At 41.8% G+C, this 26,585-nt stretch overlaps 1 long non-coding RNA gene across 1 annotated transcript; it reads right to left on the reverse strand.

Moving 5' to 3' along the window:
• Positions 1-2,350: 2,350 nt before the first annotated feature.
• LOC125466033 (uncharacterized) lies at positions 2,351-2,955 on the reverse strand. The gene is made up of 3 exons (XR_007250366.1): positions 2,909-2,955; positions 2,704-2,791; positions 2,351-2,593 (listed from the first exon to the last, which is right to left on the reverse strand). It is a non-coding gene; the product is annotated as an uncharacterized LOC125466033 (long non-coding RNA).
• Between the last annotated feature and the right edge of the window lie 23,630 nt (positions 2,956-26,585).

Consider the following 26,585-nt stretch of genomic DNA (forward strand, 5'->3'; position numbering starts at 1 on the left):
TTCTACAAGTGGGTCTTCTCATACTGAGCAGTGTGACACTCTCATTACACATGAGTCCCACTGCTTCTAGCAATTAAACAGGGTGTTAGCAGCCAGACAATCAGTTTGTTCACACCAGCTGCTGCTCCAGAACTAGGCTCTGATCCAAGTGCTGACGTGCCCCTCACCACCAGTTACTGATTTATCAACAATTTATTCCATTTTAGTCTTATTCTTAATGTCAAAGTGAATATAATCTGAAATGATCTAACTGAGTGGCAAAGCAGATCCAAAGGGCCGAATGGCCTACTCTTGCTCCTGTCTGTTATGCTCATGTTATTTTGTGAAATAGTGTTTATTAGAGTGAAGGAAGTTAACATCAGAAATAGGATGCTGAATGTTAGTTTTGGGCTCAGAACAAGGGATGGCGATGCTGGGGAGAAGAAAAGTTACATTTAAGGTGAGGGAATGTTAGTGTTGGGGCTTAGGAATCATTAAAGTGTTTTGTCAGAAGACCAAGAGGAGTGTGCACTCAGCAGGAGAGCCCCAACCTCAGAGTAACTCCCTCCTTCGTCAAGCATTCCCAGCTCTTATACAGAATGGTGTACTTACATCAGTGGAAAGACTTGCATTCATATAGCAACTTTCATGGCCACAACACTTTGCAGCAGCCGAAGACATACTTTTGAACTGTAATTTTATTTGCAATTAATTTTAAAATAATCAGTCTACATACAGAAAGCTCCCACAAATGACAATGTGATAATAGCCAGGTTATCTGCATTCTCGGTGTTGATTGAGAGATTAACCTTGGCCTTGGCGTCAGGGATAACGTCACTGCTCTTCTTTGCATTAATGCCATGTGACCTTCCACACTCACCTGAGCAGACAGAGTTTTGGTTTAATGTCTCATCCAAAAGACAGCGCTTCCAACAGTGTAGCACTTCCTCTGTACTGAGGTCTTGCACTGGGGTGAAAGCACTTGATTGCTGTGCTCCAATCCTGGAGTGGAACTTTAAGCAATGACTTTCTGACTTGAAGACAAGGTAACAGACTCTTAAAAATGCACTGTTAAAGTGTCATCTAATACATCAAGGTCAAGAGAGCACAGGTAAGATACAGTGTAAAGCAATCTTGCATATACAATACTGATTGTCATGGTGCCATGGTGCTGGTATTCTACATGCAGTGCCATGCAGTACACAATATTGGTAACATATGTATCATTTCCAAAATATATGTAACCATATTAATAAGCTTTCAAATACAGTAATGTACAGTGGCAGTAAAATGGACTGTTTATGCAATAATATCAAATGAGGATATATTAAATTTTTAAACAGTCTGCATCCCACTGTAGAAAATATATATAATTGACAAAGTGCTATTGTTTGTGTAATGTTAAATTATGTAGATTCTCTTATTTTGTAACATTTAGCATCTGAGAAAGACTAACCGCATCCTGCTGTCCCACAGCCTGTGCAAAGCATAGAGAAAGCATTTCCTCTGCGTTAGTTTATTTATTATGAGCCAGATGGGGCTCTCTTTAGCCTCCAGGTCCCATGTGGGTTGCCTGCTTCTAAGGGCTGACAATGGTTGTACTATACCTCTGTGACAGACATGCCAAGAACAGATTGCTAGTTAGGCTGCCTAGCAACCCAACTCACTGGCCACCTCTCACCTCATCCAGCAGAGGTCTATTATACATCTGTTGTATTATTTATTCTTTTATTAATTAAGTGCTAATAGGGTCTGCACCTTTCTCATGTTCTGACGCATATGTCATGATATTTTCTGTTTTGATTGTTATGACAGCCTGGTTGATGCTACTTCCATTATTTTACACATAAATGAAGAGATAAATTCAGATGAAATCAGCGCATTCACAGAGTTCCTCCCACCAGGTTGTAAACAGTTAGTTATTGAGTTTCACTTCCCTGGATTGCATAGTTGTTACCAGATGAGGAACATCTGTGAAAGGAACATCAAGGCATGACCTCAACCGACATTTTGTTGTCAAATTCTGCAAATCATCCACTGAATAGCAAGCTGAGAAATTCTTACTAGCCATTATCTTGAATTCTATGTGTCCAATATTAAAGCGTTCTTATTACCTACTCTGTCTATTTTTATTCATCGGGGAGTAGTATTCCTCATTGCTTTTTAGTTCTTCTACAGAAGTAATTATGTGTAAGTGAACTAGTCCCTTCTCTGGATAAAGCAGTAAAAATACATTTAGTAATGTGTTTGCATTAAATCCTATATATGCTGCTTTACTGAAGGCATTAGCACGTCACTGGTTTAACAGACTTGCCAAAATGAATTACACCAGAATTTGATACAAGTATATTAAGCAATGGACTAAAAAGAATAAAGAAAGGAGATTCTAGCCCAACAAGCTGCCTGGCCCCTGCCAGGCCATCAGAACCAGCGAGTGAAAGCTCCACGATGACTCACCCACTCACTGTTTCCCCAGCTATTGTTTCATTCCCTTCATTATATGTTCAGGAAGAGCCGACTTACAAACAGCGATGGTGCAGAGCCAAAATCCACTACTCCGGAGTACATTTTCTTCACTTTAATTGCATCTTCTGCCCATTTTATTTCACGGAATCTGTTTGTAATAGAATGATAGAAGAGCACAGCACAGAAGGAGAACATTATCCCACCGGGTCTGATTAGATTACAGTCAAAACAATAAAGGAACAAAGTGAAAAGGTATACCTGATCGAGGACAAGAAATGCAAATTAATGCTTTGAATAGAAACGCTTTCCAGAATTGGAAGGTAAGAAGAACCCATAAAGGACTGAACTGGGGAGAATAGCAAGGAAAAGTCTGATGTTATAAATGCTGATCTCTGACATACAAGGGTAGCTATTGTGAATAATTGTGACTTAGGCTACAAGTGCAAAATGGGTGATATCAGACCTGTAATGTCGAATTTTCATCAAGGATAGGTGAATGCTGAATGGTTGATACAATAGCAATTAGTTTACACTATTCAAAGGCATAGTCACTCCCATCCACCCACCTAGGGTTTGATGGATCATGAGCGAGTCTTTTTAAGAACTAGAAATAATCACAATATTGTTCAATGATGCACAAAAATCATCTTAGCCAGGGGGAGAAATATGCTCAAAGGAGAAAAGGGCTAGGACAACAGCCAATTAAAGCACTGTGAAGACCTGACTTTGCTGCTATTAAAGCTACAAGGGGTTAGAGTTATTTCCTCTGCTCAGGCTACAAATGGGAAGCTTCATTCACCAGTCTCTTTTATCAGGGGGTGACAAGCACCATGTCCATGATTCCCTGTGATATATGACTAACAACAAAGGGTGATACCTCTAGAACAAACTTAGAAAGAGTTCTGGGTACTCAGCACAGAAAGCATCCATAAAAGAAAAGAAATTGCTGGGAAAGATCAGCACGTCCGGCAACATTTACGGGGAGAAATCAGAGTTAATGTTTCGGGTCCAATGACCTGCACTCAGCACATAAGAGTCCATTTGAGTCATCATGTTTGCACTGATTCTTCAAAGGAGTAATTCATATAGCAACATTTCTCAGCCCTGCACATTCTCCTTTTCACAATTCAATTCCCTCTGAAATGACTTGATTGAACCTGCTTCACTCTCAAGCAATGCATTTCTGATCTCAACCACTCTCTCGAAAAGGTTTTCTCATGTCTTCAATGCTTTTTTGCCAATTACCTTAAATCTGTGCCCTCTGGTTCTCAACCCATCCACTAAAAGAACAGTTTCTCCCTATCTACTCACTTAATGATCTTAAATATCTTAATCAAATCTATCAGCCTGGCCCTGTGGCACTGTGACAGAAGACATGAAGATAGGAGGCAACAAGAATAAATTAAAATCATTAAAGCTGAGACTTGAAAGGACTCTTGGGAGAATGAAGTTAAATTGCATAACAGAGGGAGAATCTAAAACTGGAGAAGTGAATTATTTGAGTGATACTGTGATCAGGTCCAGGGAACCATCAGAACACCGTCCCATTCCACTCTGCCCCTTGTGATGTCACAAGGAGAGACAGCATTGGATTGAATGCTACTTCCCCTGTATACTCTCACAGGACACCTTGGGACATTTTAAAGGGATGCCTTTATGCTTCATTCATTCTTCGTTAGTGTCTGATTCATTCTCTGTCAAATCAGTTGGGATATTTTACTCTGCTAAAGGCACCAAATAAAGAGAAGTTGTATAAATGAAAGTTGTTGCTCCTCTTGTTTCTATTCTTTTAGAATGATCAAATCCAGCAAAGCCTTAAGCAGCTGTTGTGATTCATTCAGCTACACAGACCGCAGGCAATGAGACCAAAAGGTATTGAAGCTCCCAGTTTGTCAACAAGATAGCATGACAGATAGAGATCCTTCAGTTCAAAATTCATCACCTTTGCTTCCAATTTCCATCCATCTCTCAACTTCACTTGGTTTATTTATGACTCTTCCCTTCCTTGGCTTCACCATTTCCATTACTCGGGACAGGCTGTTCACCAATATCCATTACAAACCCACCATCTTCCACAGTTAACTCAACTATAATTTCTCACACCCCGCATCCTGTAGGGATTCCATTTTACCAGTTTCTCTGTTTCTGTTGAATCTGTTCTGATGTCTTGATCACCTTCCACCAGGCTGCCTCTGAAATGACCACAGCTAAGGACTCCTCTTCCATTGTCATTGACAGCGCCTTGAGCAGTGTCTAACCCATCTACCACTTTCCTGTCTTCATCCCTTTCCTTCCTTCCCGGAGCAATGCTGGTGATCGTCTTGTCCTTAGCTTCTTCCCCACTAGTCTCTGCATTCAAAAGACCAGCCTGTATCATTTCTGCAGCTTCTAGCAGGATGCCGCCACCAAACACTCATTCCTCTCCCCTCCACTGTCAGCATTCTGCTGGGACTGTTCCATCTGTGACGCACCTGTGCGCTCCTCCATCTCTCCAAATGCTTCCTCACTCCCCAGTGGCACTGTCCCATCTGAAATAACTCCAGAGGCCAGTATTGTCACCGCATCAACCTTTATTTGCACGTGCAAAGTCATTGACGCTGATCCTGCTGCCTCTGAGCCAGCTCTCAGAGTCTCTGGATGTCTGACATTCCTGTTTATTTCTGTCAGCCAGGACTCCCTGATTGGACCAGGGTAACAGCCCAGACAGGGAGCACAAATTCTATGAGGTCCACCTGACTGACCATGTTATATTCACTACACCATACAATTGCAAATTCTTGCCTGTTCATCTCCCCTCTCCTCAATGTCCCAAGGCCCCAAAAGCACCTTCAACATCAAGCAGTGATTTGCTCATGCTTCTTTCAATCTGATTTACAGCATTTGCTGCTCACAATATAGTCTCCTTTACACTTGCGAGACCAAACGCAGACTGGGTGACCAGAACCCCTCCATTCTGTCCATAGGAATAACCCCGACCTCCCTGCTTGCCATTTCAATAAATCACCTTACACCCATACTAACATTTCAGTCCTCGGCCTGCTGCAATGTTCCAATGAAGCACAATGCAAATTTGAGAAGCAACATCTCATTTTATGCTTTAGCACTTTCCAGATCAAGGCCTTAACATTGAATTCACTAACTTCAGAAACTTAAAAACAAGGATGAAAATTTTAAAATTGGGCCTTTGGCAGGGTGGCAGCCAAAGCCCAGTGATGACAAGTGAATGGGAATTGGTGAAGTTATGGTACAGTTATTGAGTTTGGATGATATCAACTTATAAAGTGTGAAAGATAAGAGGTCAGTCAGGAGAATATTGAAACGGCCAACTGAGCTACTGAATCCTGTCCCCATGTATTATAATGGTATCAAAGTCATCACCTCGTATGACAGATGTTTGGTCATACTTGGATGTGCTATCTGCTTCATTGTATATTTGACTATTGTTTGAGATTACATCATATAAACTGTGCTAGGTCATTGTAATATCATAACATCATTTGTACAAAGATCTTGAGCTCTGAGGCATTGTTCTGCTTCAAATGGAATAATTGACTGTATACACATTAACCAAGCCATTCCTTCCACCACCACATTGTGCACATCCATTGGGTGGTAAGAATGTATGATGGAAGAACTATGTGAGAATTTCTAGTAAGGGTAAACCATTAAAATAAAACAAAGAACTGCAGATGTTGGAGATCTGAAACAGAATCAGAAATAACCGGAGAAACACAGCAGATCTGCCAGCATCTGTGGGAAGAAAGTCTGATGGCTCTTTATCTGAGCCTTTGCCTTGAAGAGTAATACATAGATTTAGCATACCAAATAGAAACTCTCAGCAAGTAGTTTGGCATTTAGTGATCATGAACCTCATTGTATGAACAGTGTATTCTGCAAGACCATTAGATTGAGCATAGTGAGGAATTAAGTTCTTCATTCATTCATAGGATGTGGGCAACACTAGCTATGTCATCTGGAATAATCATCCTGTTGTCTTTGAAAATTGCATTCCTAGAAAGTCCTACTTAGTCTCTGAATGTCTAAACAACACTGTCTTAGTGGATAACTGACTATAGCCAAGCCCTTGGACTGCGGTGATAATGGGAACTGCAGATGCTAGAGAATCCAAGATAACAAAGTGTGAAGCTGGATGAACACAGCAGGCCAAGCAGCATCTCAGGAGCACAAAAGCTGACGTTTTGGGCCTAAACCCTTCATCAAAGAGTGGTCCCCTTGGACTGCAAGTGTGTGACTCATCATAACCACGCCCCTGGATTATGAATAACCCATGTCGTTCAGGACCCTAAAAATCTCAGGCCACACAGTCTCCGATTTCCTCAAAATATGAGTAACGGATTTGGACCGATCAGTGCAATGATTAACTTTACGAATGCTGTTGTTTTATGCGATGGAATACAATTGAGTTCCAATGGAAGTTACCCTGAATGAGAATGCTTAACCTACAAGAAGGGCCAATGTTGGATTGGGCATTAGCTTCACATTGTGATACTGCATTGTCTTAAATATAATCTAAAGAATCATCGTGGTCTGGCTAAAGATTAGTCAGTTGATGGAGTGATGTGGTGTTGCAGTCTGGAAATCTTTCTGTTGAAATTGACACATTGGCTACCTTTTGGATTATGATAATACATGGATCTTTGCATGTTCATAGAGTAATGTTAGAAGGTCCCACTGTGCCAACATGTAAAAGGATTTGAGTATCTATCCCATGGAACCATTTGACACTTAAGAATGACAATTGCAATGTATGAAATGTCAGATCCTTTGTAAGCAGCTAACACTTGTCACTTGTGGACTGCACAACACTGTACCAGTTTTCTGAGGACATCTTGTGCAAGATGCATAATGTGCTTGCACCAATATTAATATTAGTATAGAGGACATGTTGTCCTCCATACAGAGAGTTGTAAACACAGCCCAGTCCATCACACACATAAACCAGTCTCCCATCCATTGACTCCATCTATACTTCCTGCTGCATTAGGAAAGCAACCAACATGATCAAAGATCCCTCCCACTCCTGTTATATTCTTTCCACCCTCTTTTATTGGGTAGAAGATGTTAAAGAATGAATACACATATGAACAGATTCAAGAACAGCTTCTTCCCTGCTGTTATCAGACTTTTAAATTGACCTCTTAAATGTTAATGTTGATCTCTCTCTCTGCACTTTCTCAGCAGCTATAACAGTGTATCCTGCACTATGTTCTGTTACTCTGTTGCACTTGCTTGGTACAATCTGCCTGTGAAGCAGGTAACACAACACTGTTCACTTGACCGTGGTACGTGTGACAATAATAAATCAAACCAAATATTGTCCATTCTTTTTGGAATATCACTTGAAAGGGGAAAATACTTCAATTTTCTGATGCTGTCTGTATGGTATGTCAAATAGAGCATATGTAGTGTCTGACCAGAGAATGTAAACTATAATTTTGCAGTTACAACTAGTCCTTGGTTGGTATACTTGCTTCTTGATTGATTTGTTTGAATGTCATGGATGAGAGTTTGAAAACATCCTTGGTATTGTTCCTTGGTTGACCATTTATCACAGGCTACTGTCGAGAATTGTGTTGCATTCTGGGTTTCTCCCTGCAATTGGATTTCTTACACATATTAACCCAGTGTCCTCCTACACGTGTGATGAAATGCTGGGCACCATTTTTGGCGTCACATTCTGCACTTTTTCATTAACATCTGGCTACAAATTGTTTGATATTTTCAGCCTGGCTGTTGGCACTATGGCATGAGTGCAAGCCTGTGAATTCTAAAGTTGAACTTGGACCTTAAGTTGATTTTCTAAAATCTGGAAAATGTTTTTACGATCTTTACGGTCATCACTCAAAATGATAGATTCTTTGCAATCATTTATTTCCCAAGACAATACGTTGTTTGACAGCCTGTCTTTCTTCATCAGTTAACTGTTGATCCATGGGTGAAGATTCGTTCTTGCTTTGAGTAACTGAAATTTTGCCAGAATGCCTCTGGGATGCTAGTCATGTACAAATGTGTATTTTCCATTCTTTCGTTTCTACTTTGTGCTCTTTAGACATTTCAAGTATACGCAGGGTCAATGTTGCAGTGTAACGATTCTCTGCTTTTTTTGTGCTATTCCCTTTTGCTCATTGTTGTAATGTTAAAAGTGGCTACATTAAAGTAGCAGGCCTGTGCCTTTAGGAGACTTTCACACCAAAGATGTGTGGTGACGTCATGCACATCTTTTCTTTTTTGCTTTTGTGCCGTTTCTAAGAAACAAGATGGTGAAATTGACTAATTTCTGGACACAGGTAAGGTCTTTTTGTTGTAGTAAACATTTTCTCCAGAATTTTCTTGCCTGCATTTTGCTCAAGGATTTCTTTCTTATTTTGGAGATGTTCTTCAGGACCTGTAAAACTAGTTTGTTTAAAATTAGATCAGCAGAGCCCTCCTTTATCTTTCTGAAGAGACCATATTCTCAAATATTGCTTTCTTCATCACAATTGTAGGCTTCAAGCTTGGCTGTCAATTGTGAACTTCAGCTCTAAACTCAAAAATGTGATGGATAAGTGTTAGGAAAATAACTTCTTGCAACTGCCACTGTTGAAACCTGCTTTCAGTTGTTGGTACCAAATTGTGCCCATTTGCCGTCACCGTCATCTAGTACTCACCTGCTGCAACCATGATGTGACTGGGCTTTTCTGACTGTTAGCCCACGTAACATAACAGAGATTTGAATTCGTATTGAGACTGATATCTGGAAGTTTATTAACATCTGACGACGTACACTAATAATACATTTCAGACTTATATACATAGCTTGAGTTACAAGCTTACTTAGATTACTATGTATTACAACCATAGATTACATCTATTATATATAATTAACATAGTTTGCTGGCTGACTACTAATGAACTGCTGAGTATACAAAGAGTAAGATGGTGACACCTTACCAAAGCCATTTAGCTGTCTTAAAAGTATGATGCCCTTTTGAAATCTGTCCAATGACACAAAATACCCTGTCATCCTACAGTGATCCAACACTCTCACACTATTCCCCCACTCTCCTACACTGAACTCCCACCCCCAGACTGAATCCACCATCCCACATTATGGCCTTCCCTCATAGACAATACCTGACCCTCTCACACTATGACTCCTCTTTAACACACTATAACCCCATTCTACTATACCGACCCCCACTAAAATCTGTAGTTTAATCATGTTGCCACACACTGATCCAGCTTTCCCATATTATCAGCCACCGTTCCACACCAAACTCCACTCTCCCACATTGACCCCAGCCTCCCGGGCTATGCCATGCCCTCCCACATAATATCAATTACAGGTACAACATGGTCCAGAAAGTCAACTAATCACCTCCGTTCTGGCCTGGAATTATGATGTCACTAACGTTAATGTCAGACTACGACTGGATCTGCAGCAGGTCAGAACCAACAAGAGGGAAAAGCATACTTGACCTCATTCTTACCAATCTGCCAGCTGCAGTTGCATTTGTCCATGATAGTATCAATGAGAGTGGCCATCACATGGACCTTACCGAGACAAAGTCCTGCCATCGCATTGAGAATAACCTCCTTCGTTTTATCTGGCACCATCACAGTGTTAAATGGGATACATCTTCCAACAGATTATGACTGGTCATCCATGAGACAGCAGAACTGTTCTCCAGCACAATCTGTAACCTCAAGGCACTGCATATCCTCCCCCTCAACCATTACTATCAAGCCAGGGAAGCAACACTGGTTCTTTGGAGAGGGCAGGACAGCAAGCCAGGAGCAGCACCAGGCATTCCTAAAAATGAAGTGTCAACCTGGTGAAGCTACCAACCGGACTACTTGCACACCAAACAGCATTAGCAAGTGATAGACAGAGCTAAGTGATCCCACAACCAACAGATCAGATCTAAGTTCTGCAGTCCTGGCAAATCCAAATATGAATGGTGGAGGATAATTAAACAACTCACTGGAGGAGGAGGCTCCACAAATACCCCCATCCTCAATAACAGAAGAGCCCAGCACATCAGTGCAAAAGATAAGGCTGAAGTATTCGCAGCAATCTTCAGCCAGAAGTGTCGAGTGGATGATCCATCTCTGCCTCCTGCAGTGGTTCCCAGCATTACAGATACTGTCTTCAGCCAATTCGATTCACTCCACATGATATCAAGAAATAGTTGGAGACACTTGATACTGCAAAGGCTATGAGTGCTGACAACATTCTGGCAATTGTACTGATGATTTGTGCTCCAGAACATGCTGATCTCCTAGCCAAGCTGTTCCAGTACAGTTAGAACACTGGCATCTATCTGACAATGTGGAAAATTGCCCAGGTATGTCCCGTGCATTAAAAGTATCAAAAATCCAACCTGGCCAATTAACATCCTATCAGTCTACTCTCAATCATCAGTAAACTGATGGAAGGTGTCATCAACATTACTATCAAGCAGCACCTGCTCAGAAACAACCTGCTCAACGACCCCCAGTTTGGGTTCCACCAGGGTCACTCAGCTCCTGCCCTCATTACAGCCTTGGTTCAAACATAGACAAAAGAGCTGAATTCCGGAGGTGAGATGGAAGTGACAGACCTTGACATCAAGGGTGCATTTGACCAAGATTGGCATCAAGGAGCCCTAGCAAAACTGGAATCAATAGGTATTAGGGAAAATCTCTCCACTGGTTGGAGACATATCTAGTGTATAGTCTATAGTGTATGATCGTGGTTGTTGGAAGTCAGTTATCTCAGCTCTGGGACATCTCTGTAGGAGTTCCTCAGGGTAGTGTCCTAGGCATCTTCAACTGCCTTGTCAATGACCTTCCCTCCAGTATAAGTTCAGGAATGGGGATGTTCGCTGATGATTGCACAATATTCAGCACCGTTCACGACTCCTCAGATATGGAAGCAGCCCAAATGCAGCAAGATCTAGACAATATCCAGGCTTAGGCTGGCTGACAAGTGGCAAGTAATGTTCGTGTTACACAAATGCTAGGCTATGACCATCACCAGTAAGAGACAATCTAACCACTGCAGCTTGACATTCAATGGTGTTACCATCACTGAATACCCACTCTCCCAACATCCTGGGGGTAGTCATTGCCCGGAAACTTAACTGGACTAGCCACATAAACAAAGTGACCACAAGTAACTCCCATCCTGACTCCCCAAAGTTTGTTCATCATTTACAAGGCAGAGGTCAGGAGTGTGATGGAATACTCCCCACTTGCCTGGGTGACCACAGCCCCAGCAACCCTCAAGAAGCCTGACACCATCCAGGACAAAGCAGCCCGCTTGATTGGCACTACATCCATGAGTATCCACTCCTTCCACCACCAGCCCTCAATAACAACTGTGTACAATCTATAGGGCACACGGCAGAAATTCACCAAAGATTCTCAGACAGCACCTTCTAAATCCATGACCGCTTCCATCTAGAAGGACGAGGACAGCAAATACATGGGAACACCATCAGCAAGTGCCCCTCCAAGTCACTCACCATCCTGACTGAGGAAATAAATATCACCATTCCTCCAGTGTTAGCTTGGTCAAAATCCTCAAATTCCTTCCCACAAGGCATTATGAGCCAAATCACTGCAGTCGTTCAAGAAGGCAGCTCACCACCACCTTCTCAAGGGCAGCAATAAATGCTAGCCAGCCAGCAATACCCACATCCCACAGAAAATGAATTTAAAAACTGAAAGAACACACCAGGACATGATACATCTAACTAAAAAGAAGTAAGGTAAGCACAAATGGTTAAACAGTGCCTTTAAATATTCAGACTTTCTCCTTTTGATAATACTGTGGAACGATGAATGTTTACAGCCTGGAAAGAGGCCTTTGAAGCCATTACATCTGTCTATTCTGTAAACAATGGACTCTCCTTAAGGAAGGACAGTGAAGTACACAAGAGCTGGGAGAAAAGCTGAAAGGGAATAATCTGGGAAACGAAATCATTTTAATTGACAGATGTTAGCTCATCTTCAATTTAGATTCATACAGTTTGAAAGACATGTCGTGATGAAAGTTTAGAAATATCTGACTGTCATGAACAAAATCAGGTCAAAAATTGTCCAGTTCATAAAATCTGTGTTGTAACAGTGTGGTTTGGGAATTGTTCCAAATCTTGTCTATTAATTGATTAAGAGGTTTTTTAACTGTATCCCGCTAACATAACATCCTTTTCTTTTTGCATTAAATTATGGCCTTTTTCTCATTTAATGGTCTCAGTTCTTATATGGATTAATACTTCATGAAACATTTTACGTTAATTAAACCACAGAATGCTAACTGGAAATTGTGATCTGTTCTCCCTGAATCTAGGGTTACATTACTTCACTGGCTTTTTATTATATTAACATTTTATAACCATTAACGAAAAAATACTAATGCAAGGATTACAGTGTCACAGCAAATGGAGCTCCTATAAAACAGAAGTTGGGAGGTAGTCTTAATGACATCATTCTTAACATTTCTGTTTACACAGATTAAATCCTAGCCCCCCCACTTCAAAATCTTAAAACATCAAAGACCCGAACTACCCATACTCAGTCATACCAGTCATAACACAAACAACAGCAATTATGGGCATTCGCTTCTCCTTTAGGAGGCTGATTGAAGTTAAGACTTTCACAAAGATGGGCCTCCCATTGGAATGGACACAAGGTTCCCAGTGCCAGGGTGACTGTCAAAGCTGGTGTCAATCAAATGTCATGGAGCTTCAGAGGAGCTGCAGTACAATTATCTGGAATTAACAATCTAATGATGGCCAATTGTCAGAAAAAAAACCCAACCTGGTTCACTAATGTCCTTTGGGGAAGGAAACTGCCATCCTTACCTGGTCATCCCATTTATGAATAAAATAAAGAAGTCAGGTCGGCACAGCATCGAGGGCCGAAGGGCCTGTACTGTGCTGTAATGTTCTATGTTCTATGTAATAAAAGGGAAACAAGAAGTTTCCCTCATCCAGAAGATGTTGTGCTCAGCTCTGTTTTAAAACTTTAATTTAAAAGCAGCCAGACCATCACGCTTGTAGGCAATGAGGTTAGGGGGAACGATATCTGCATACAGTGATCATAGGCTTGTTTCACTCCCAGGCAGATCAGGGAAGACCTGGAGTGCCAGCATTACCTCTGTCACAGAAGGGGTTCATTTCCGAAGAGTAGATCTGTTCCCTACATTACCACTGGAAACTGGAAATTCCCAGTCAACCTCCTAAACTTAACTTACCTTCAACAAGTCCCCACATGAGACTGACGGCCTGCTTTCTACATGTGGACAAGTGACTTTGGCAGCCTGTGAATCTGAAACTTCCTAAAATGAGTGGTGCCTTCGAAGATTCCAAGTTGGCATTGTTACCTTGACATCCTCCAGCCATCTCCATTTTCAAATTGAGGAATATTCAATAAAATTTCAGTCCCATTTCTCTAGGACTTCTACAAGCCTTAGAGAGGCCAGCACAGAAATCTGGAACATTCGCAGACTAATGTTTATTTAGAGAGAAAATAAGCAATCAAATCAGTTCTCAGTTCTTGGCTGAGGACTAACAAAGCCCCACTATTTGTTTTAGTCAGATTGCATCCTTTTATCCTGAGACAGACGGACAATCCAGGACAACATATTGCATCACTCCTTTCAAATCATTAGACCTCAGACTGTTACAATCCAGTCTCACATCTTACTGGATTTCTATCAGTGATTAACACACATTACATTTTTGTAATTCATTCACAGAATGTGGGGTCACTTTGCCAGCATTTGTTGTTCATCCCTCATTGCCCAGAGGGTAATTGAGAGTCAAGCATATTGTCATGCGTCTGGAGTCAAATGTCGCCAGACCTGATAAGATGTCCCCTTCCTAAGGACCTTAGTGAACCTGACGGGTTTTTATGACAGTCAACAGTGGTCATCATTAGGCTGGCTCCTTATTTGATTCATGGGATTTGAACCCATATTGCCAAATTATTGGCCTGAGGTTCTGGCTTGTCACTTCAGTGATGTTAACACTACTCTGATCAATCAAATATCTGATTATTTTATTTTAGTATAAATTAGTTGAACATTAGGCAACTACAACAGATACTCAACAAATAACTTTGCAATCAAACCCTTCACTCTTTTCAGCCACAATTCACAATCAAGTGAATGTGAGTGTATCAAGACAAGTAATTTTCCACGTTACAATATCACAGACAGAATCTCCACAGGCTTTCCTAAATCCTCCACTATGAGGTCAGGAGGTGTTCAGATGAAATACTGTAACAGAGCAACTCTGTTCTTTCTCCATCTCTGAGTTAATGTGAGCAGAAGATCAGTTCATGGAAACCCCAGAGAAATGACAGATACAACTACTCACATGGTCCCACCAGATTCTGTTGACCTTTCACCAGAGCTTCAACAGGTATTTGGGAGAGATTCCCTGAAGGAATTTCTGCTAATGTTCACAGCCGGGCCCATTTTTACAGATTTTGATTGGTGTATGATGGAAATCAAATGCTGCACTTTGTGACTGAGAGGCCTGAGTGTATTAGAGTTGTTAATTTGCATTATCATTTGATGGGCTAGGTGACCATTTTGAATGATGCAACGACACTGAGTTTAAACGCATTGACTAAATTAAAAATAGAAGCTGCAGGTGAATTCCAATTTTAGAAAGTAAATCTAATTCTTCATTTAGATTTTGATGAAAGTCAAAATGAGATCCCTTCCTACCCTGGAGACACTGAACATAATCAACCTGTGTGTGAAGACTGTTGGTCCTAGTGATAATGACCTTCATTGAAGTGACCTGAAATTTCCAACAAAATAACAAATGTTGAATCGTGAGATGTTTTCATCTTTTTGTTTGCCAATCCTTAATATTCCCATTCTCTGCCTCACATGCACTGTCACGCATTTTGAAAATGAAAAGCAATTGTTTGTCACAAATGAAAAAGGCACCAGGTAATAGACAGCAGTGAATATCTCTCTGACAGCAACGTCTGATTATGTATGAACTGGTTTTTATTATACAGGTGCAGTTTTTAAATGTTAGTGATTTCTGATCATTCCCACATGCTAAACTATTCCTAATTAGTACAAAAACAGAGTTTTAAATGATCTTCACTCAAGTACTTAAAATGTTAATGCTTTTAAATATTTGCTGTGTTAACAAGACATTGACAAGATTGAAATCTGGAAGCCAAACCACAATCCAGCCTTTTCATAGATTCCATCTACCATTCAATGTCACATATTGTGGGACAGCTGGAGAGGAACATGGTTTCACAGAGTTGAAGAAAAATAAACTGCACCTGTCTTTCATGACTCAGAAAGTAGGTTTTTATTTTTGTCTGAATGATCTTGTTTGAGAGATAAATCTTAATGCCCACCTCAAGGAGCAGAGGGATATCAAATGCAATAAAACTACAGGTGCTTCAACTCTCCATTACTGCACTGAGAGTATCTGCTTAAGTCTGCAGTGTGAGCCTTGACCCCATAACCCTCTTATCTCATACCCTGCATTATACTGCCAGCTAGGAATCTCAAGCTACCCGCAGAATGTTGAGCTTTGCAGATGCATTACAAGCACAACAGAGGCTTCAGCCTAACATGAGCTGTTAAATATTTAAGTTAGCAGAATGCCCAGTAACTATCTATTAAAACTGCTTCCATGACTAATGCAATGGTCCAGCAGGCTCCAGGAACCAAAAATATTAAGGCATCTCCCGTCAACAAGTTGAAAAGTGATGCTTGGAAAATTCCTAGGCACTGAACCATCACTACTGCATTTTTCCACATGCACTTATTACTGAGAATTAGGAATGGGTGTGCTGCACTGATGAAGAGAAGCTATGATCACAATCTCTCAGAGAATTGCTCTCACCATTTGCAATACATGGTTGAAAAACACCCTTCTGAGCACCAGACATACTACTGCACCATCATAATAAAATGTGAGGCTGGATGAACACAGCAGGCCAAGCAGCATCTCAGGAGCACAAAAGCTGACGTTTCGGGCCTAGACCCTTCATCAGAAGGGTCTAAGCCCGAAACGTCAGCTTTTGTGCTCCTGAGATGCTGCTTGGCCTGCTGTGTTCATCCAGCCTCACATTTTATTATCTTGGAATTCTCCAGCATCTGCAGTTCCCATTATCTCTGATACTACTGCACCATCATACTGTTTCTTACTTGAACCCAACGTCCCAGTCTCAACCACCCGGCCACTGTTGGTCACCATTAATATAAAGTTTACTTCCGATGTCAATCATTGACAACCTAATCTGTTAGGGTGGGTGTCCTCACTACCCAGATTAGATGTGCTGAGCCAAAATGATTTTCTGGATCTTCTTCAATTTCTCATACAGTTTTATAAGAGCAGCAATGAAATATCACTTTGTACAGCTTATCTGGATCTTCTTAAGTAACGTTTCCCAAGGTATCTCCCACTAACACTCAAAAATGAACATGAAGCCAGATTGTTAATGCAAACAAAGCAACTTTTATGTAGTGTAGTAACATTTAGTACATAATTATTACTTTGCATATCATGGATTAACAAATGATAAATAAGAAAATATAAAGAGAAACTTTACTTTGAAAATACTTTGCGAAAATGTTATAACTTAATGTACTGACATGACCATTATTTCATCTGAACTGCTCCAAATCATCAACCTTGGCCAGAAAGCTGTGGATGCCCAAGCTGAGAATCCTAAGGTGGGTGATGTCGCAAGTTAGATCATAATGCAGCTCCAAAGTGAGAAAATTGAATTCGGAAGGCCACAGCTCAGCAGTGGAGGCATTGCTGTCAAGTGCATAATCAGGACTGGGCTTCAACAGTCAGGCTTGGCCTGCAGCCGAGAGAGAAAGAGAGAGAGAGAGAGAGAAAGAGAGAGAGAGAGGTGGGGATGGGGCAGGGGGTGGGTACTGAGAGGTGAGCAGTCCAAGGACAGGTCTGGATGCCACCTGAGTCTCAGCAATGGTCCTGGGTGCAGTCAGTCAGGGAGCAGGGGAGATCATGGTCCCTGCTATTGCTACTGTAACCTCAACTGGAGTCACGACCCACTCTTAGGAATTGGCCAGGACTTGGGATCAGCCTCTTTACTGCTGCTAGGTTAGCCTCATTATGTTGTGGTGACCAGAAATCCTCCCATGAAACCTGCATTGGATCTAATACAATGTTCCCTAATTCTGGTTCAATGTTACCCTAGTAATTTCATCACAGGACCTCCTATCACGAACCATCCCTACTGAAAACAACAAACACTGAAGATTACAGCAGGTCAGACAGCATCCATGGAGGGAGAGAGCATGCTAACGCTTCGTGTCGGGATGACTCTTCTTCAGAGCTGAAAGTGAATCATGGAGGAGGCAGAATTAATGCTACAGTTGCGGAGTATGTTGGGGTGATGGGTGCAGAGTGCTGGTAGAGAAAAGTAGTTGATAGTTCAGATTAAATGAGCAGAATGTGAGAGCCATCCTTATCCTTGTTCAACCAACATCTCACATAAATCAGCAAACAGATGCTTTGTTAGTTGATTGGTTTATGACTGTGAGTCAAGCAGCCTTTTTTTCCATCTCAAATATTCTCCTATTCCAAAAGATGTCAGCTCAATGGGGGAAAGTTGTTGACCCTTCTCTCTACAGAGCTCATTTAATTGTCAGGGGATCTCATTTCCATAGATTTGCCAATATTGGAGAGCATCCAGTGTTTTATTCATCACTGTCATACCCTCAGTAAATTTGATTTGAGCAACTTCAACCCTGAATTGCTCTATTTGAATTGTTTAATGTAAAACTGGAGTTAAAGGGGATTGTGTATATTAACTGAACTATGTACAAGCATGGAGAACATTTAATGGGATTAAAACTTTAATTAAAAGGCACTCGATAAGTCACAACACATGGAAATATTTAAATGTCTCACTGCACCAAAAATTAAGAAGGATCATCTGATTTACGAAAACAGCAACTCATACTTATATAGCATCTTTAACGCAGAAAAATATCTTACAGCACTTCAAAGGCATAACCAGACAAAAGATAACACCAAGACAAAATAACGGAAGCATTAGAGAAGGGTATAAAGAGCTTGATGAAGATGTTGATAATATTCTTAGAGAGCAAGTTGTAGAGGAAATTAATAAGTGAATTTCAAATCACAGGGCCTAGGCAGCTGAAGGTATGATCACCAGTGATAGAATGAACGTGTATAAAGGCTATCATTGGTGAAATGCTGAGATTATAGTGGATATAGGAAGTTACACAGACAAAAAAGAAGTGAGGCCATGAAAGGTTTAAACACAAGGATGAGATTTTAAACTATGAGCCATTGGAGAAGCAAAGGACAACTTGGCTCAATAAGGACAGGACTGGTAATGAGTGGAATGTGATGCAGGATTGCATACAGACAGAAGAGTTTTAATGAACTAATACTTTAGAATTCAGAGAATAAGAAGTTGGCCAGGTGAGAATCAAAACAGTTTCCAAGAAGTAATGGAAAAGAAGATAGTTATGTTTGTTGGAGGTCAATCATCTCACCCCAAAGTAATGGTGGAAGGTGTTCCTCAGGGCAATGCTTTAGCACCAACCATTTTCAGCTACTTCTTCAATGGCCTTCATCTACCTGATGTCAGAAATGAGGATGCATGTTGATGGCAGGGAGACAGGGGACCATGTTGTAATTTGGCCTTTCATCCTGCCGTCCAGGTCAGGCCTTCCCAGAATGCATTTTGTTCTGTGTTTTATGCTAACTCTGTTTTCTCATTGTTTGTACATGTGTGCTGTTCTTACAGTTCATGGAGAGAGAGAGAGACAGAGAGAAAGGGGAGGGATTGAGTTCCCAAGGATATTCTGGCCCCACACCATCTCCAATGCCACCAACACTGTCCCCTCACAGCTTTATCTTTGAATCAATAGGATCCACTGCACTAACCTTCTGAAAATTTAACATTCCAGCTGGAAAGGCAGCTGTGATATATGGGGCAAGTTTCACTGGATAGTCATGATGAGGTGCCCTAACGCTGTCTGACAGCTTGCCCCCACCAGCCCACCAACCCATACTGGTTTGACAGCACCACCAGGATACCCACAACTGCACTTTGCAAATGTCCCCACATTCTACATTCTGCATACGTGCTCACATTCAAAGTTTATTCCTCAAAAATTGGCATGTCTAGCTAATTATTGTACAATGTTCAGATTGTACAACTCCACAGATACTGAAGCAGTCCATACCTGCATGCAACAAGGCCCAGTCAATATTCAGGCTAGTGATGGACAAGTGGCATGTAACATTTGTAAATTAATTGCAATAAATGCCAGGTAATGACGATCTCCAAATCAGAGAGTATATTCAAAAGGATTTCTATTTCGTTCAGTTGGTTGGATATCTGTTTTGCAATGCAGAGTGTCAGCAATAGCATGGGTTCAGTTCCTGCACTAGCTGAGGTCACCATCAAAGACTTTTCTTCGAAACCTCTCCCCTCACCTGAGGTATGGAGACCCTTACGTTAAACTAGCACCAGCCATCTCTATCAAATGAGAGAGCAGGCCCATAGTCTGTTGAAACTACAGTGGCTTTACTTTTATCACTGAGTTCCCCACCATCAACATCCTGGAGATTACCATTAACCTGAATCTTAATTAAATGAGGCACATAAACATTTTGGATGCAAGGGCAGGTCAGACATTGGAAATTCTGTGGCAAATAACTCACCTCCTGTTTCAAATGCCTGTCTACAATTCAGGAAGGTGATAGAATAATCTCCAATGTCTTGGATGAATGCATCTTAAAAAGTACACAAAAATCTTGTCACCATCAAAGCCAAAGTTGCTGACTTGAATGGAAACCTCTTGACTACCTTAAGCATTCACTTCATCTATCACCAGCACCACAGCAGCAGTGTCTACCATTCAGCAGATGCACAACAGCAACTAGTCACTGCTTCAAACACATATGCTGTGCCACTACAAGGGGCAGTAGGTACCTGGGAATGCCATTACCTGAAAGTTCACCACCATCATCACTTGGAAATATATTATTGTTCCTTCATCAACACTGGGTCAAAATCCTGGAATCCCCTCATAAGCAGCACCATGTCAATATCTTCACCATGTCAATGACAGTCGTTCAATGAGAGGGCCCATAACCAACTTTTTGTCAGCAATTAAATGCTGACCCTACCATCGACACCTACATTCCTTCTTGCTTTGCCAGACCTTAGAAGCTCAACCTCAGCAAAACACTGCATTAATCCTTGTGTCCAAGTGCATGTGTCACTTCTTCCAGGACTGTGTGTAATCCCAGCAGTGACCACCACTTCTGGTGGCACTGCTGGGTCTGGAGAGTTCTTGTCTAGCAGGACTGAGAAACTGAACTTTCTCTCATTTGGGAGCTGGGAGTTTTGCCACTGAGCTAATTAATGGCCTGAAATGGGTTTGCTCCTGACCTATCAGCTGGGGCATGGTTGGAGTCGGGCTGTTCATTCACCTAAAATGTAGGCTTTATGGAGGAAATTCTTAAGGTTTTGGCAACAGGTATGGCTAACAATGGCAGAGTAACTAAAATCAGGGATACACAAGACACCTGAGATTTCCAATAATTCTGAAGAATGGAGGTAATTAATGAGATAGAGATGTGCGAGACTGTGGTCAGATTGCAAAACAAGGACTGGAATTTTAAACTGAGGCGTTTCTGGATGTGGAGCCAATGTAGGCCATTGTGCACAGGATAATGGTGTTAGGGCTTGAGCAGCAGGGATTCAGATGAGCGTGATTTTTGTAGAGTGGAAGGTTGGAGGCTGGTCAAGAGTACATTCAAATATTCAATTCTCGAAGTAAAAATAGGCTAAGGATTGCAGTTAAACAGATTGGTGAAGTTGGCAGGCTCTGAGACGCAGAGGCATCACTTCGGTGCATACATTAGAGCCTGGAATCAGTCATCTGCACTGAAGGCCGGGTCATCGTGGGCCTGGTATCAAGGAGTGCTTAAGCCACAAACTTTACATCACTATACTGTTTCCTTTCCTCACTCTTCCTCTAATCAAAAAATGTCTGGGAGAGACATGTTATTGGAAATTTGTTGGTAGCAGAGTGAGAAATAAGGCATTGGCTCGAGAAGCTTTGGTGGGCAGTTGCTCAGCAAAAGGCACAGGTAAGCTCAGGTAAAGTCATTTTAACTTCCCTCTTTAGTTATAGAGCGTTTGAGACGGTAGTTAGGGCAGCGACATGCTCCTCCTGCAGGATGTGGGAACTCACGGAGACTTCCATTGTCCCTGACGACTATACCTGTGGGACGTGCACCCACCTGCAGTTCCTGTGAGACCATGTTAGGGAGCAGGAGCTGGAGGTGGATTTCACTCAGGGTCATCCGAGATGCTGAACGAGTCATAGATAAGAGTTTTAGTGAGGTGGCCACACCTCAGGTGCAGGCAAGGGAGTAGCTGAGTGACCACCGGGAAAGGCAAAGGGAATAGGCAGAGAGTGCAGGAATCCTCTGTGGCCATTCCCCTCGAAAACAAGTAAACTGTTTTGGATACTGTTGAGGGGAGATGACCATTCAGGGAAAAGCAGCAGTAGCCAGGTCAGTGGCACTACGACTAGCTCTGGGGCACAGCAGGAAAGGGTAAATGTAAACAGGACCTTAGTGATAGGAGACTCAGTAGTTAGGGGGACAGACAGGAGATTCTGTCACTGCAGATGGAAATCCAGAATGGGTGTTGCTTCCCAGGTGCCAGGGTCCAGATGTTTTGCAGCAGCTGCAACAAGGTTTCAAGGGGGAAGGTGAGCCGCCAGAAGTCATTGTGCATGTTGGCACAAATGACATAGGTAGACGTAGGGATGAGGTCCTGCGGAATAATTAGAGAGCTGGGAGAAAAGTTAAAAACCAGGACCTCGACTGTGGTAATCTCCAGATTACTTCCAGTGCCACATGCTAGCGAGGGTAAAAACAGGAAGATATGGCAGACGAATGCATGGCTAAAGAATTGTTGCAGGGGGCAGGCTTTCAGCTTTTTGGATTATTGGGATTTTTTTCTGGGGCAGAGGTGACCTGTTCTCGAGGGACGGTTTGTACTTGAACTAGAGGGGGACAAATATCCTGGCGGGTAGATTTGCTAATGTTGCAAGGCGGGGTTTAAGCTAGGTTGGCAGGGGCGTAAGTGCAAGACTGGAAGGAGCTACAGTAATCAGAAATAGCAAGTTGAAGAGACAGGTCAGGCTGGAACAGGACAGGGAGTGAGAAATGCCTGTGGGATTACATTGCACCTATTTCAATGCAGGAGGGCTGACAGGTAAGGATAGGGGACATGGATAGGTACATGGGGCTGGGATATTATAGCCATTCAGAAACATGGCTAAGGGAGAGGCAAGACTGGCAGCTCAATGTGCCGGGTGCAGGTGCTTTGGCTTTACAGGTGGGGAAAGAGAGGATGGGGACTTGCATTTTTGATTAAGGAGAGTATCACAGTAGCAGCCAGAGATGAAATAACTGAGGGATCCTCAATGAAACTTTGTGTGTCGAGCTAAGAAGTAAGAAGGGGATGGTGATGTAATTGGGGTTGTACTGTAGGCCTCCAAATATTCAATGGGAATTAGAGGAACAAATATGCAGGGAGATTGTGGAGACTTGCAGGAGCAATAGGGTTGTCATAGTGGGGGATTTTAATTTTCCTAACCTAGACTGGGACTGCCATAGTGTTAAGGGCTTAGATGGGTTGGAATTTGTTACATGTGTTCAGGAAAGTTTCCTCCATCTGAAGATAGAGAATCCGACTCGGGAGGGGGCAAAACCTGACCTACTTTTGGGAACTAGGACAAGGCATGTGACCAAGGTGACAGTGAGGGAGCACTTTGAGACAAAAGACCATAGTTCTATTAATTTTAAAATAGTTATGGAGAAGGAGGAAAATGGCCCACAGGTTCGAGTTCTAAACTGGGGGCAAGGCGAATTTTGACGGAATTAGACAGGAGCTTGCATGGGTTGATCAGAGAAGTTTGTTTTCAGGCAAAGGAACCTCTGGCAAGTGGGAGACCTTTAAAAGTGTGATAGCTACGTGAGGTCTATATGCTCCTGAGAGGGTGAAGGGCAAGGTTGGCAGGCGTAGGGAACCCCGGATGCAAGAGCTATTGAGTCTTCGGCTGGAAAAGAGGAGGTATGGCTCAGGTACAAGCAATGGGATCAAAGGAATCCTCGAGGTATTTAGAGGTTACAGTTTACTGAAGAAGGCAATCAGCAGGGCGAGAAGGGGGCATGAGATAGCTTTGGCTGAGAAGATTAGGGTGAATCCAAAGAGATTCTTTAATTATATTATAAATAAATGAATAACTATAGAGAGAATAGGACCCCTCAAAGACGAAAGTTGACATGTGTGTGTGGAACCACAGGAGATGGTTGAGCTCCTCAATGAATATTTACCAACTGTGTTTCCTGTGGAGAAAGACATGAAGGCTTGGGAAGTTGGGGAAGTTAGTGACAATATCTTGGGGACAGTGCATATCAGAGTAGAAGAGATGTTGGAAGTATTAGAATATATGAAGGTGACCAAATATATCCAAGAACCCTGCATGAGACTAGAGAAGAAATTGCAGAGGCCCTGGCTGATATAGTTGCATCATCGTAAACCACAGGTGAGGTTCCAGAAGACTGGAGGGTAGCGAATGTTGTGTCCTTAATCAAGAAAGGCTGCAAACAAAAACCTGGGAACTAAAGACCAGTAAGCCTAGCATCTGTAGTAGGTAAGTTACTTGAAAAGATTCTGAGCGATAAGATGTACGTGCATTCGGAAAGACAGGGTTTGATTAGGAGTAGTCAGCATGGCTTCATGCATGGGAGATCATACCTCAAAGTTTGTTATAGTTCTTTGATAAAGTTACCAGGAATGTTGATGAGGGCAGGGCACTAGACATAGTCTGTATGGATTTCAGTGAGGCCATTGATAAGGTTACACATGGCAGACTGCTTTGCTGGAAGGTTAGATCACATGGAATCCAGGGAGATTTGGAAAATTGGATACACAATTGGCTTGATAGTCAGAAGCAGAAAGTAATACTAGAAGGACACTTGTCAGACTGGAGGCCTGTGACTTAGTGGTCCATTTTTGTTTGTTGTCTATATCAGTGATTTGGATGAGAATGTACAAGATTGATTAGGAAGTTAGCAGATGACACTGGAATAGGTGGTATCGTGGACAGTGAAGAAAGTTATCAGAAATTGCAGCAGCATCTTGATCAGCTGGGGTAGTGGGTGTGAAGTGGCAAATGGAGTTTAATATAGATAATGTGAGGTGTTGCATGTTGGAAAGCCAAATTAAGGTCGGAGTTTCATGGGGAGTGGTAGGGCCTTAAGGAGTGTGGTAGAACAGCGGGACCTTGGAGTTCAGGCACACGGTTCTCTGAAAGTGGAGTCACAGATAGCTAAGGCAGTAAAGAAGGTTTTTGGTGCACTGGCCTTCATCGGTCAGGCCATTGAGTACAGAAGTTGGGAAGTTATGTTGCAGTTGTACAGGACGTTGGGGAGGGCACACTTGGAGTATTGTGTTCAGTTTTGGTCACCTTGCTATAGAAGGGATGTTGTTAATCTGGAAAGAGTGCAGAAGAAATTTACAAGGGTATTGCCAGGACTCAAAAGACTGAGTTATAGGGAGAGGTTGGACAAGCTAAGACATTTTTCTTTAGAGCATAGGAGACTGAGGGAGGATCATGTTGAAGTCATAAGATCATGAGAGGCATGGATAGGGTGAATGCACTCAGTCTTTTTCCCAGGGTTGGGGAATCGAGGACTAAAGGGCATCAGTCTAAGGTTAGAGAGGAAAGAATACATGAGAACTTGAGGGGCAATTTTTTTGTACAGAGAGTGGTACGTACATGGAATGAGCTGCCAGCAGAAGTGCATTTGGATAAATAAATGGATAGGGAAGGTTTAGAAGGATATGGGCCAAGTGCAGGGAAATGAGGTTAATGCGGATGGACATTTTGGTCATCACAGACCTGTTTGGGCTGAAGGGCCTGTTTCTGTACTGTAGTATTCTACGGCTCTATGAATCAATGACTTTGCAGATCCAACTGACATTCAAGAAATATGAAGTAATGCATTTTGATAGGGAGAACGAGGGATTCAAAAGGTTTTCACAGAGTAAATAAGGATCAGTAACAAGAGAGTGAACAATCACCGATTTAAGCCGATCGTCAAAAAGAAATCAGGAAAAATGAGAAATTGTTTATGCAGCAAATTGTTACAATCTCAAATGCATTGCCTGAAAGGGTTCTGGCCTCAGATCCAAAAGGGAATTTAAGAATTATTTGAAGCCAAAGAATTTGCAGAGCTAAGAGGTAAACGTATGAGAATGCTATAAATTGGATAAATTTTTCAAGCATGGCATAGACACAATGGGTCAAATGGTTCTGTGATCTACAATTATATATTTCTTCATATGTTATTCACGGTACATTTGCTCGAATAAATAAAGTCCCAACCAAATCGTTTAAAATAACTCACACTGGAAACACTCAATTGTCTTGAATTGGTTAATTTAATCATTATTTGGCAAGTCATTAATTCACTTGTGTTCTGTTTGAAGGCATGTCCTTAGCCTATCGACTACTGATGTGTTATCGTGAACCTTTTCTTTGGCTGTTCATTCCATCTCGAGAGGATTTTCCATTACCTTCCAATCCCTCGGCGGTTGGATATGCAGTAGGCCTCAGATATGAATGAATATGAATATCCTTTATTCTTCGTTGTCACTTGTGCTCCAGTGATACACTTTTACAAGGGCTGCCTTTTAAAAGTGCTATCTTAGGTACAAGTGCCTAGGTTAAAATCTTACAACCAGGTCAATCTCAACTAGGACAGGAACCAAACCTGCATTGTTGAGGTTATTCAGAACTGTAGCCGAGCCACCTGAGCTAACTGACTCCTTTATCTGGCAACATTCTCTAGAAATCTAGTTTGCCCTTTTGTGGTTTTCTCCTTTCGTACACCCTCATAGAAATGACTGACCTTTCAAAAAACCACACTGATTCTTCCTGAGGACTGAATACCTAGTTATGATCTGTTTGATGATTGACTCTGACAGATTTTCCATAATAGATGTCAAGCTCAATGTCAAGAACACTTTACCATTTTTACTTTTCTCACTTTCTCTCT

The sequence above is a fragment of the Stegostoma tigrinum genome, chromosome 30 (genome assembly GCF_030684315.1).
Source record: "Stegostoma tigrinum isolate sSteTig4 chromosome 30, sSteTig4.hap1, whole genome shotgun sequence".
Taxonomy (NCBI): Eukaryota; Metazoa; Chordata; class Chondrichthyes; order Orectolobiformes; family Stegostomatidae; genus Stegostoma; species Stegostoma tigrinum.